Source organism: Passer domesticus, chromosome 3, assembly GCF_036417665.1.
Source record: "Passer domesticus isolate bPasDom1 chromosome 3, bPasDom1.hap1, whole genome shotgun sequence".
NCBI lineage: Eukaryota > Metazoa > Chordata > Aves > Passeriformes > Passeridae > Passer > Passer domesticus.
Genome location: NC_087476.1, coordinates 11,919,525 through 11,932,316, shown reverse-complemented (window position 1 = coordinate 11,932,316; position 12,792 = coordinate 11,919,525). Strand labels below are relative to the sequence as shown.

Here is a 12,792-nt window from a genome sequence, read left to right as displayed (position 1 = left end):
CTTATCCACGTGCTTGTAAGTGTGTTTGGTTCCAATTAAATTTATCCTGAATTAAATCCTGCATATTATTTTTACTGTAGGTGTCTCCTGCTGCCTCACTCTTCTGATATTCTCCAGCTGTACCAAAGTAATTCCTACTGTAGGCATAGCCAGAGATGATTCTGGGATCACTCAAAACATTGCTCAACAGTCAAGTCTAGATGGGGAGACCCCTCTGTAAGCTGCATATCATCCCATTAAGCATTCTTTTTGAGCAAATATCTCAAAGTGTAGCTCTATTTGAGTTGCTCTCCTGTTTTGTAATCTAAATCTCTCAGGGAACATCAGCAGGGACTGCTGAAGTACACATCAGTGATCATACCATGATCAGTGGTCAGTGATCATACCATGATCATATCATGAGTACACATGTCAATTCCAGCACCAGAATGCACTCTCTACCTGTGGTGCTGCTTTCTGTCATTGTCTGGCAGGATCTGTTCCTAGATCATGGCTGAAGATCCACAGTGTGTACCATTTCCATTGGGCCCTGGCCAGGAGAAGATCACAGAATCATAGAATTGTTAAGGCTGGAAAACACCTCTAGCACGATCAAGCCCAGCCAGTGTAGATAAGACACTGACCTGTGACTCATCGGGTCAGAAAAGCAGGGTAGTCTGATCTGTGAAAAGTGTCCTGTGCTTTATTTAGTTTTATGGTTTGGGATAAATCAGTGCTTTTGGGGTTGTTAGGTTGTGTGGCTTTGTGCTGACCCAGAAGACGATCAGGAAGCAGACAGTGACTCAGACATTGTCTCATCAGCATCCTCCCGGGTCTGAGGAACACTCCCTACAGGAGCACCTCCATTCCCAGCAGGACTGTTTCCTATGCAGAGGGGAAGATGTAGAGACAAGGTCTGCAGAAATCATGCTCTCCCAATGCATATTGTAGGTATGAAATCCATGCAGGGTTGTATTTCTGCATTTGCCTGTGCAAATTAAGCCCCAAGTTATTTTCATTCCCTTTCTTCTATTAGAATAGTTGGTAATTACTCTGGTGCTTGCCTCTTAGGATGCCATCATTGGTGTCTCACACTTCTGTGCAGCTAAAAGGTTTAAGAAACTCAAATCTGTGTTAAAATTATGGGATTTGTTCTTATTCTTCTACTTGGCAGATCCATAAATTCATGTCTTTCCATCCCCTCCTGGAATCTCTAACCCCAAATGAGTTAAATACGGCATTTAGAATTGGTTTAATTACTGCTAAAAATGAGAGGAAAAGGGTGCGGGTAGAGCTCATGTTGAAATTTTTTTTTCAGTGCATTTAGACTGAATTTTTATTCTATTTTTATTCAGCCTCTTTTTTCTGCTTCAGCTTCTTATAATTATAAGGCTTTTTGCTAGGTATAAATAAGTGCTCTTGGTACACATGGGAACAGCTCTATGTGAGAATAACTGACATTCAAAGGTTTTAACATTTTCTTTTTTGCTACCAATTCAAAAGCATATCACCACCCAGTTTAGCAAAATTAAACACCAACACTAAGGTCTGACTGCAGTGGATTAACAAAACTGCTTGTAACCAGAGCTCAGCCACAGCTTTATTCCATTTGTCCTGTGTACCCACACAGTCAAGTCTCATTTTGCAGCATTTTTACTTACTTGACCACAGAAATGAACTTTAGAAACTACACTAACAGAACACTGTCTAGCCAGGCCCGTTCCATTTTGTTCTTTCTTATTGAATTGAGCCTCAAAATTGACAGTTGCATAAGAATACGTGACTAGACTGTCACAGAGCCAAAGCCTGTTTGCTATGCATCTCACATCTTCCCCAGGCTTTCTATCACTTAGTGCTGACAGCATGAATGGATACAGAGATTTACTGACTGACACTGCAAAGTTGCCATTGTCAAGAGAGGCAGACACCCTAATGATGTGCAGCATTGCTGAACCTAAAAGGGAGAAGGGAGGAAGAAAGAGAGGCATTGTTTCCATGGCTACACAATACTACTTCTTCCACACCTCTTCTTCTCACAGCCTTGCCATCTGTGTCCATTCTGCAGATAGCAGTTATGTCTCATTAAAATATTTAATGACTCCCAAGTTGTTAATTAGAAAAGGTTCAAATAGGATAGTGCCTTGCTGTAAACATTACTCACATAGTAATCTTGAAAAATATTATATAAAGAAAATCATACCTCTATGTGTCTAATTTAACTCCATGTATATCAAGTCAGCTTGGAGTCTACTGCAATACAATGCCTTGGTGGTGAGTTTCCTGCTCCATCCTTTCATCATGTTGATATTTGTAGGAAGGCACTTAATCACAGAGGTTCTTGGGCTGTATTTTTAATGTGGTAGTAATATTACTGACATCTGAAATACAGAAATAACGATATTAAAGTAATTATCTTGGAACAACTCATAATCTTCATTTTGAGGTATTACTTGACACCCAGTATCAATAGGTAGCACTGTCCAAACTAATTCAATGGGAAAATGTAGGGAACTTCCAGAGATATAGATATCTGCTCTTCAAGAGACCCTCCCCTTTCCTGAAGATCTTTTGCATGTTGAAATAATCTTCTAGAGCTGACTACGCACTCCTGAGTGGCAAGATTAAGTTGGTAAACAAATTGGTCTGATTTAGAAATGTACCCTCCACAACTGCTCAGTAATCTCTTTCCCACCACTCACAGTCACCACTGGATTCCCTGCAGTCATGTGAGCAGTACTGAGACAACTGGAGCAGCTGCACATCTGCAGAATTGGTACTACAAAACAGAATTAAAGCAGATGGACAGCTACAAACATGAGGAGCAGAGATATCCAAATAAAGCATCTTCACATTTTGAAGGTGCAAGTGACTCATTTAGAGACTGCATTCTGTGAAGTTCTTTACTGAGAAGTCCTTTTACATGATTCAAAGGATTTAGGTATGTTTAGCAGTATCTTCTTCTTCATTATACTGTATTTGTTTAGTCACCAGAGGCAACAACATTCATTCCTCTGACCTCAGTAGGTTCAGAGAGGATATAAGTAATGGTTGTTAATAAAAGAGTATAGGTGGAGTTAAATCATTTGCAGTGTGTATAGACTCTCCTTCTTATTAAGCTGCTTTATACTACTTTATTGTTTCCAAAAATTTAAAGGCATAAGAAATTTTGTTCATAGAAAAACACAAAGCAGCTTTAAGCTGAAAATATCAATATGTAAATAGCTAAAAATACTTGAAAAATATCTCCTAGAAATTATGTATACATTTACAGCACAATTTCCTTTAATACCATAGGGAAATTCTCCAGTGATAAGAGCCAGAGACCTGCAGTTTTGCTACAGGATATGATTAATCTTTAATGAAGGTATTTGTGGCACAAAAATACAAGTGTCCCGAGTGCTGCAGACAGAAGACTCGCTATTCATTTGTCTGCTGAGCACAATGACTTTTTCAGGCCTGTTTCTGCAACTCTTACTTGGTACTGTGTAGGTCTTCAGCTCAAGTGAATCATCTCTGCATACTGTGAATCATCCTTTGTGAGAGCTGCAGAAGAGATTCTTAGCTGCTCATTCCCTATGTTGAAGACCATCATGTACCCCAAGTGTCCCCAAGGGTTTCTTTGGCACTATACATTTTATTGGGTTTGCTTGGCCTGGCTTTGGCAGTGGGGGGCTATAAGAGCAGTTTCTTTGAGAAGCTGCCAGAAAGATCCTCCATGGCTGGAAAAGCCAATGCTAGCCAGCTCCAAAGACAGACACACCCCTGGTCAAGGCAGGGCCAGCTAGAAATCATGGTAATGTCTCTGTGATCACATACTGAAGAAGAGAAAAGTTATTGCACTGTTGTAATTGCGGTCAGAGAAGAGTGGGGTGAGAACACGTGAGAGGAACAACTCTGCAGATCAGTGGAGAAGGAGGGCCAGGAGGTGGTCTGGGTGCCAAAGCAGAGATTTCCCTGCTGGCTGTGGAGATCACCGTGGTGAAGGAACTGTCCCTCTGCAGCCCAACAGAGTCCAGAGGGGATGCAGAGATCCCCCTCCTGTGGAGGAGACCCAGGAGCAGGTGGATGCCTGAGAGGAGGGTGTGACCCTGTGGGAGAGCTGAGGAGAGAGGGGCCCTACTCCCATGCTGGAGTAATGTGTCCTGGAAGGACTCCACCCATGGAAGAGTGACCCATGCTGCAGCCACTTGGTGGGGGTTGTTGCCCGTGGGATGGATTGACCTTGGGGAAGTCCATGCAGAACTTCTCCTGGGGGAGGAACCCACAGTGCAGGAGGGGACAACTCCTCTCCCTGAGCAGCAGCAGAAACAGTGGGTGGTGAACTGACCATAGCCTCCATTCTGTGTCTCCTTGCCCTGCTGGGGTAGGAGGAAGAGCTGGGAAGGAGGGAGGGGCTGGAGGGAAGGCGTTATTTTTTAAGGTTTTATTTTACTTCTCATTACCTTGCTCTGATTTTGTTAGTAATCAATTCAATTCAAATCTCTAATTAGAGCCTGTTTTTCCAGTGATGGTATTTGAGTGATCTCTCATATATTGAGTGTTCTGTCCCTGTCCTTACCTCAACCCATGAACCCTTCTTTATATTTTCTCTCCCCTGTGCAGCTGTGGAGGGGAGTGATATTGAGGCTTTGGTGGATGCCTGGCATCCAGCCATGGTCACCCTCTACCACATATTCAACAAAAATCTGTGTGAACTTCCAAGTTCAAAGATGGTGACACCACAGGATGATCCTTACCTCCTTTTGATTAACTATACATATAATAAGCCCAGTATGCGTTTGTCAGCAGGTGTAGAATTTACATATATGATTTGCAAATTGACATTCAGGTTTGTGAAGACCTACAGTATGGTATTTTGAATTTTACTCTACAGGTTTATGAGCAGTAATACCATAAGATTAACAGCAAGATTGGTCTCTGACTGGAATCACCTCCTTAGACAGCAAAAGGTTCTGGGCTTAACTTCTCAACTAAGAGACTATTTGCATCATGTTTTTAGTCCCTTTTGCCTAAGAAATATTATATGATTTTTAAAAACCCCAAACAACTCCACTCATTTCCCAGTCCCCACTTAACACATTAAAGCATACTTCATTCTTCCTAAACAGCATGAAAAACTTTTATTTTAACCTCAAGTGGATGTCCTCATTAAACAAACTACGAAATATAATGGAAACCTTAAAGGTTTTCATACTTTCAGCAGAATTGTTAAAAGTTCCTCAGAGAATAAGGAACCTTACAGCCAGGTTCACTTCATTTTGCTTTAACCACCTAAAAAATTAGGTGTCTGGCTACGTTTTGTCAGGCTGCTTTGGAATATGAAACTTGTACATAGCAATTCATCCTACCTCTCTTGAAAATCCTGGTTCATGCTTTGTAAGTCCCCTCATCCTTTCATAGACAATGAATCACAGAATTATAAAATTGCCTGGAATGGAAGGGACCTTAAAGATCATCTATTTCCAACTTCCCTCCTGTGGACAGGGACATCTTTCACTTGACCTTTCACTTGACCTTTCACTAGATATGCTAAGAGATCCATGAGTTCATAGATATCTATGAAACACAAGTAAGCTTAGACTAGGCACACAATTTTAAGACAGAAAAAGTTAACTGAAATTAGCTCACACATTCACCTGCATTTATGGAAGATTCATTCTTAATCCTATTCCATATTATCAGCCATTACATAGATGAGTTGCAAGTCCACAGAACTCAAACAGGCCCTAACATCTTTCTTGAAGACAAACACAAGATGTGCTATCCAAGACCATATCTATTTCTAGTATTATTCGCAGATTATTCGGGTGTGTGGCACAGTTAGAGGATTTGTTCCTCTTCAAAATATTCCATTTTAGTCCAGAATATCTTTTCCTTCCAGGAAAGCAGTCAATTCCTGAAAGAAAAATGTCTAATAATCCAAGGTTTAAGGTGACTAGCAGAATTTAATGAAACTCCACCTATAAAGTAAGTACATTCAACATATTCAAAACATAGTTAAAGCTGCTGAAAATTATAGACATTTGTATAAGACACACTAACAGAAAACTACGTACAGTCTGTGTTTGGGATACAAGGGTCAGAGCAAAAATCTGATCTATGTTTCCAGCCTGAAGAATCTATATGTCTCCATGGTGAATCGTAATGAGACAAAAGGGATATACATCAACCAATAAACAAATCTGTTTATTTGCTTCAAATATACTTCAAAGGTATATTTAAAAAAAAAAAACAACAAAAACAACAGAACAAAAAAAACACACAAACTAAAACAAAACAAAACCAACAACAACAAAAAACAAGATTAAAAAAACGTGCCTACGAAATGAAATAACCTTCTCTTGAATGGCTGAATTTTTCATATCTGGCTGATAGGGTTTTTAAAAATTGTTCCTAATTAATGAGAAACTATTACTGAGTCCAGTGCTGTCTGGATTTCTGCATTTCAGAACTGAAAACCAGATGCCTTCTGATATCTTAAAATAGGCCTGTGAGCCTCAGTAACACTATTCCCAAGTAATATGCAAAATATATCACAAATAAATAATGATTTTTAAATCAAAATCTTTAAGAAAATCAGTGCACATTAGAAAGAATTGAAAGCAATATATCTTAAAGAGAAAGCTTTTTCATTCCCTATAGCATCTTCACAGATGAAAGTTAGTTGGCATATCTTTATATAAACCTATCTCCAACAGTCTGCCCTGTTAGCTTTGGAGAACTTGTCTCATTAATGTAAAATTAATTCTGCAGTTCTCTTTACCATTTGTACATTCTGTGCTGAAAATCTCTTTTCCCTTTATTATGCTGTCATAATGACCAATTTTTGAACCATCAAAATCCCAATAATCCAGCGATATCCGAACACTCTACAGTTTATACTGAGAATATTAGTGCTGGAGGATCTAACAGCCTTTTCTGTTTGGCTGGGGTTGTTTTTTGGGTTTTTTTCCCTCAACAACTGTCCAGCTAAAACCAAAAGAACAAATGTTTAATAAATCCATTGTTTTGGAGGGTTGCCTTTTAGTTATATGTCACAGCCTTTTTTTTTTTTTTTGCAAATGAAGTTTAACGGTGATACTGTCACACGCCATAGGGTTTGCTTAGTTTTAATTTACTACACTTAATTACATTGTAATATGTTAGAATTCGGGAAAGTATGTATTCAGTTTGGGATTTCAAGTAACCAGGCTGGGAATGCCGAATACTCTGATCTGGATTCTGTACATAAAATATTCATAATGAAAGTAGACAAGCTCAAAGAGAATTGATGTTGAACCACAGTACCCTTTCTACCTGCGTGTCTTTCAGCCTCTGTGTTGCTGAGCTTCCTTCAGGATCACCACTCATTATTTAGAACATGATTATTAGAATTGCTTGGTTCAGACTAAAGGTCTATCCTGATTCCCAAAATTCTGAGGCATACTTGTGCTGACTATAGATATGAAGCAACCACACTGGGTACTTTTCCCTGACATTTTCCCAATCTCTTCTTTCATACCACATGGATTTTAACAAAATGGAGGTGGTTTCTATACATTTAGTTATCACACTGAATTTCCTGGAACTCCAAGAAACTATTCCATCACCTCTAGAATGCATAAAAACTGTTGGAGTCCATCCTTATTGATATTTGGAAAATCTGTACCGCAATTTATCTTTTCCCTGGTCCTTTGGGCAGAAACTTTGAAAACTACCTAGAAAAGTAAACAAAGAGTTTCAACCTCCTCTTCCAATTCTGTGTTTATTGGAGTTTGGATACATTGAACCATGTCACCTATGAGGTCAGACCAGATTGTTCCAGATTTCATCCCAGCCATTTGACATTTCTCTGGGTCAAAAAGTTTTCATTTTGACTTTATTTTAAAAGCATGAACCTTTCCTGGTACCAATTATGCCCATTGTTTCTCAATCTCCATTTGGTGTCTGGTTCTGAAGGTGTATTACATTCTTTAGATCTGTGACATAACATTTTTTTTCTTCTTCACTATTTAATGTTATTTAAGGGTTTGCTTGCTATAGACTGAATAATTTAAAAATAGCAGTCCTAATTCTGTATTTCTGAATATTTACTTTCTGGAAAACACAGATTTCTTCTTTTTTTTTTTATACTAGAAATTATTTCAAAAAACAGCAAACTAATTTTTGAATTTGGGTTTCAATTCCAGTTATAGGCCACTTAGAAAGTTACAGGCATGGAAAACCAAAATTACTTGTTTCTTCCTGACTAGAACCTCTCAGCAAAATAAAACAATTATCTCCTCAGGAAATATTTTATTTTAACTTGTCATTCTTACTGTACAATGTGGTATGGAATAAACAAATCTAAGAAAAAAAGAGAATTTTGTTTGTGCCATGTAAGATGGATAGTCCTCATGATAGCTGCTCACTATGAAGATGGTGACAGAGCCAGCTGCAAACACACATGGGCTTAACCTGGATCAGCAGGTTATGGGGTAGACCAAAAAAGACAGGGATGCAGTGTGACTAGGATGAGGTTAACTGCTGCTGTTTAGAGCAGGAGCAAGAATTTGTGTCATCCCACTGAAATATTCCTTCTGCAACTCTCTAAATTTGCCCTCCAAAAGAAAGAACTAAGCTTCTCCAGGACCTTCCTTCTTCTCTCAGCCTTGTTCCTCCCCCAGTTACATATCACTCTTCCTCTTCAGCCTGCATGGGAAGAAGGCCCAGCTCATCCCTGGATCCTCATGTCTGGAGGAACATGATTCAGTTTTCCAGTGTTCAGTTTTGCTTGCAGCACTGTCAGCAGCGAGCCCACTCTCTATGTAGGTTGTGGCTCTCCCCTTGTTACATTTACGATGCTGACCTCAAGGTAAGCTGAAGAGGTTGTCTGGGTACGTAGAGGACTGTTGTTTCTTTAAGTAAGAAAAGCAGATATAGAATACCTAATTAAAATGAAATATGTCACCTTGGAGTTCTAGACAAATCTGAAGAAGAAACTAAGATGACACCGCTTACTTCTGTAAGAACAGCAGTCAAACTAAATTTCAGTCTGAGTTTAAAGATACAAACCCTCACATTTTAGAAGTGCCTGTTTAAGGACTATTGTTCATCTTCTTTGACTGTTTTATATTTGGCTTTATTTCTTATCTATATCTTGCTATATTATGACAGGTGCTCTAAATAAAGGTTGTCCACTGGGTACACTGTTAAGCAAAGGGATATAGTAAAAAGTGTCAGACTTACTATCCTTTTTCATCGGCCTTGAAAACAAAAACAGAACAAACAAAAATTGTCATAATTACTACAATTTTTTTCCATGTAATGTAGGATTTATATGAGGGACATTTTAAAGTATAAATTTCCCCAGTCCTATGAATTCCAATCCTCATGGCTTCGAGGATCAGGATATACAAGACAGAAAACAGCTATGGATTTGTACTGGATTTAGAACTGTAATGATTTGCAGATTCCCTTATAAAATCCTCTAGGGCAAACTATGCTTTTCAAGAGTATAAATAATCTTTTTGGTGAGGATGAGTCTCATTGCACTAGGAAGTCTTCCGAGTCTGTGTAACCTACTGGTCTGCCTATAATTAGCATTTCTTATTAGAAGCTAGAACTGTCTGAATAAGAGCAAAAAACATAATGGAAATAAAGAATCTCAAATAAACATATATGTATGTAAATTATGGCCAGCTAAGTTGATAATAATAATAAAAAAAAATCAGTAAATAATGGAGAGGACTGTGCTTTTGAACCAGAGTGGAACCCATCTCATCTAATTTTAATTATCTAAGAATTTACTGCATAGCTTCAGATAATTATTTTAGATTCTCAGCAATTAGAAGAAAAGGAGAAAGAATGCTGTCATTATGCTCAAGCAAGCAGAATGAATCACTCTCTGGAGGCACCTCTTCCTAAGAGAGGACTAGAGAAGGACAAGATATAATAAACCCAGACTAGGCTGGTGGGACAGGATTTGATTCAAGATATTTATATTTACACGTCAACATAAATTAATGTGCCAGACAAAATTCAGATTGTCCAAAAGCATAAAATCTGTCTAAGCTCTCATTATTGTCAATGAAGATATAATCAACAGAGACATGATGTTCTAGAGCAGCTGCAGCTGCCCAAGTGAAGGTGTCAACAGCAGAGTGAGAGAATATTCATCTGGTTTCCAGTAACTTTAACTAGATCTTTATAAATGGTAAAGGCTGCTTAGGAACATGGTTTACCAGTGAAGGCAAGAAGGTCCAGTTTCAGACTGAAACTTTTTAAGGGCTAAAACTAAGTGAGATGGATCATATATGAAGAATTGGATAGCTTTGGGAAACATTTATTTAGACAAAATGAAATGTAAAGGCAACCAATAGAAAATTTAAATACCTGATATGAACACCAGCTGCATACATTGTATGAACAGTATAGAAACTTTCTTTGGCAGTTATAAAAATAGCTGAAATTTGAGTGCCAGCAGGCAGCACACAGATGGGTGCCTGTGTGTAAGGGGGTGAATGTCCAAACCCAAATTTTTGAACTATCTAACAAAGAGACAGAAGTGCTCATTAATTATGAGACTGATTAGACATTTCCTTTTTCCTCTTTAAACTTAGGGACTTGGGGTCTGAAAGGAAGAGGCAACAGAGGTACTGAAAGGTACTTAAGAGGTTTCTGAAGAGAAGAGATGATCTCAGAAAGTCATGAAAGAAGGGAAAGATGATAGCTGGAGGAAGAGTCACAGAGAGGTGAGGAGTCAAATCCTGGGGATGCCCAGGGATTTTGGCCATTGGCACCTCAAATGGGTAACTCTGAGCAGCTGAACAGCAGGAACCAATAAAATTTTCTGCCTGGCCTTGCCAGACCAACAGTGATATCCCTGCCAAGTCAAGATCTATGAGCATTGTGCTGTGGGAGAGAACAAGTGAAATAATTAATGAAATCATAGAATATCTCAAGTTGGAAAGGACCCCATGTGAATCATCAAATCCAACTCCTTCCTTCTTTCAGGACTACCTAAAACATATGAAAAGCTTTAATTTTGTTGATTTTTAAATGAATACCAGCATTCAGGTCCACTTCAAGTTGTGGCTTACTTTGTCTTGCCTGTGGGGCACATCGGAAATCAGCTACTAGGAAAATGGTTTTTATGTTTAGTGGACAATTCAGAATGAGTCTGAACTGTAGCTTTGTGATTCACATGTATAATGTAACCATATAAAAAATAGAAAACTGGATAAGGTCCTTAGGTAATTTTTCTCTTTTTATAGCATTGATAAAAACAAAGTTAGGAAATAATTCTGGAAGAAAAGTGTGAAAATTATTGGGTGATAGAAGAGACTGCCGCCTATTGTGACATTTAGAGAGCTCAGTTTGCCACTGATGAATGCCTTTGTAATGCTAAAATAGTCAAGTGCTGAAGAATATACCACCTAATGCTAAAGTCTGAGTTTAAAAAAAAAACACACGCTGTTTTATGGGAAGGAATGCATCTACCCCTACCTGTATATGTATTTCTATATATATTTGCATATACATGTACATGGTAGAAAGCTCCTGGGGGAAACAAACATTTGAAGCAATGACAGCTCTTCACCCCTTGATGTCTTCCCAGCAAGATTATTTAACTCTTGGGCCAGTATATTTTTTTTTTCAAATTTAGGTTGTCAAAGTATAGAGGCAGTAATAAGGTAAAACATAAGAACTTCCAGTATTTGAGTATCTCTGGACTTCTTGTGAACCTGCACAGGAGAGATGGAGTTCATACTCAGGGGAAGCATCTTACAGTTGTTCTTAGTTGGACTTCAGACAGTGAAAACTTCCAGTAACAGATAGATAATAGCATGAAAATTAGTAGCAACACCATTTCCAAGCTGAGTGATCATTCTTCCCTGTGACAACACAAGGAGCAGGCACCCACCCACCTGGTTCCCAGGGAGAGCTGGAGACCCAGGAGGGCTCCTCCATTGCTCCCTCAAGGAAGGTGTCTCCCCTGCATGTGCTTGGGTGCAGCAGGGAATATCCTGGGAACACAGAGCACCCACGTCTCCCATGGGAGGGAGGTGCAAGTAGGGACTGCCCAGAGAGGTGTTTGTGCCTGAAACCCACGCAGCCTGGGTTGATTAAATGTTGGGTGGTCAGTTACAGCAAGTATTTCAAAATCTGCAGCTCTTTGACTAAGTCTTGTGTCTCATGTTGTGAATTATCTGGTTTAACATCAAGCAGATCCTGAAGGCATGGTTCACTAATTGTTAATTATGTTATTATTAAATCAACACATTTCCAATTCTGATCTGAAGTCCATGAGGCAAACATGTTTTAGACATGACTCCTGTGTGTGTCTGTGGCTCATGCAGCTCTGTGGGTCCCATGGATATAACACAGAAATGTGTCTCCAGACATACACTGTCTGATGGCCATCTTTGACTGCATACATACAGAAAAATCCACTTAGACCAGCCATATATTTCATAAAACCATTACAATACAGTTCCATATGGAAGAGTGCATGTGGGTCATAAAAATAACTCAAAAAAAAAATCTGACTGAAGGAATTTTAAACGGGTATCTAACCACAAATAGAGGTACCTTGAAGGACGCTTAAGTGGTATTGTGGTACTGCAATATTCAGTGGCATTCAATTGTACTGAAGGACAACTTTCTATAAGAAGTGTGCTTACTAACGTAGAATCAGTGCACTTCTCTTTTTGCTCAGTACAAAAATACTTTATTTGATTATCCTCCCACACTCCTTTTAAAATAAGACCATGAGTTATAAAGCTTCTAAATAGCTAGATTAGGTATTTTAAAAGGTCATAGTGACATCTGAAAATAGTTCCTTAACATTTT

The 12,792-nt window shown here is 38.8% G+C and overlaps 1 long non-coding RNA gene across 1 annotated transcript in view; it reads right to left on the bottom strand.

Moving 5' to 3' along the window:
* LOC135295996 (uncharacterized) overlaps positions 1–12,792 on the bottom strand; it is a 56,118-nt gene that overhangs the window by 21,425 nt on the left and 21,901 nt on the right. The window contains exon 2 of the long non-coding RNA XR_010358039.1: positions 2,180–2,357. This is a non-coding gene — a long non-coding RNA (uncharacterized LOC135295996). The remainder of the gene's footprint in view (positions 1–2,179; positions 2,358–12,792) is intronic.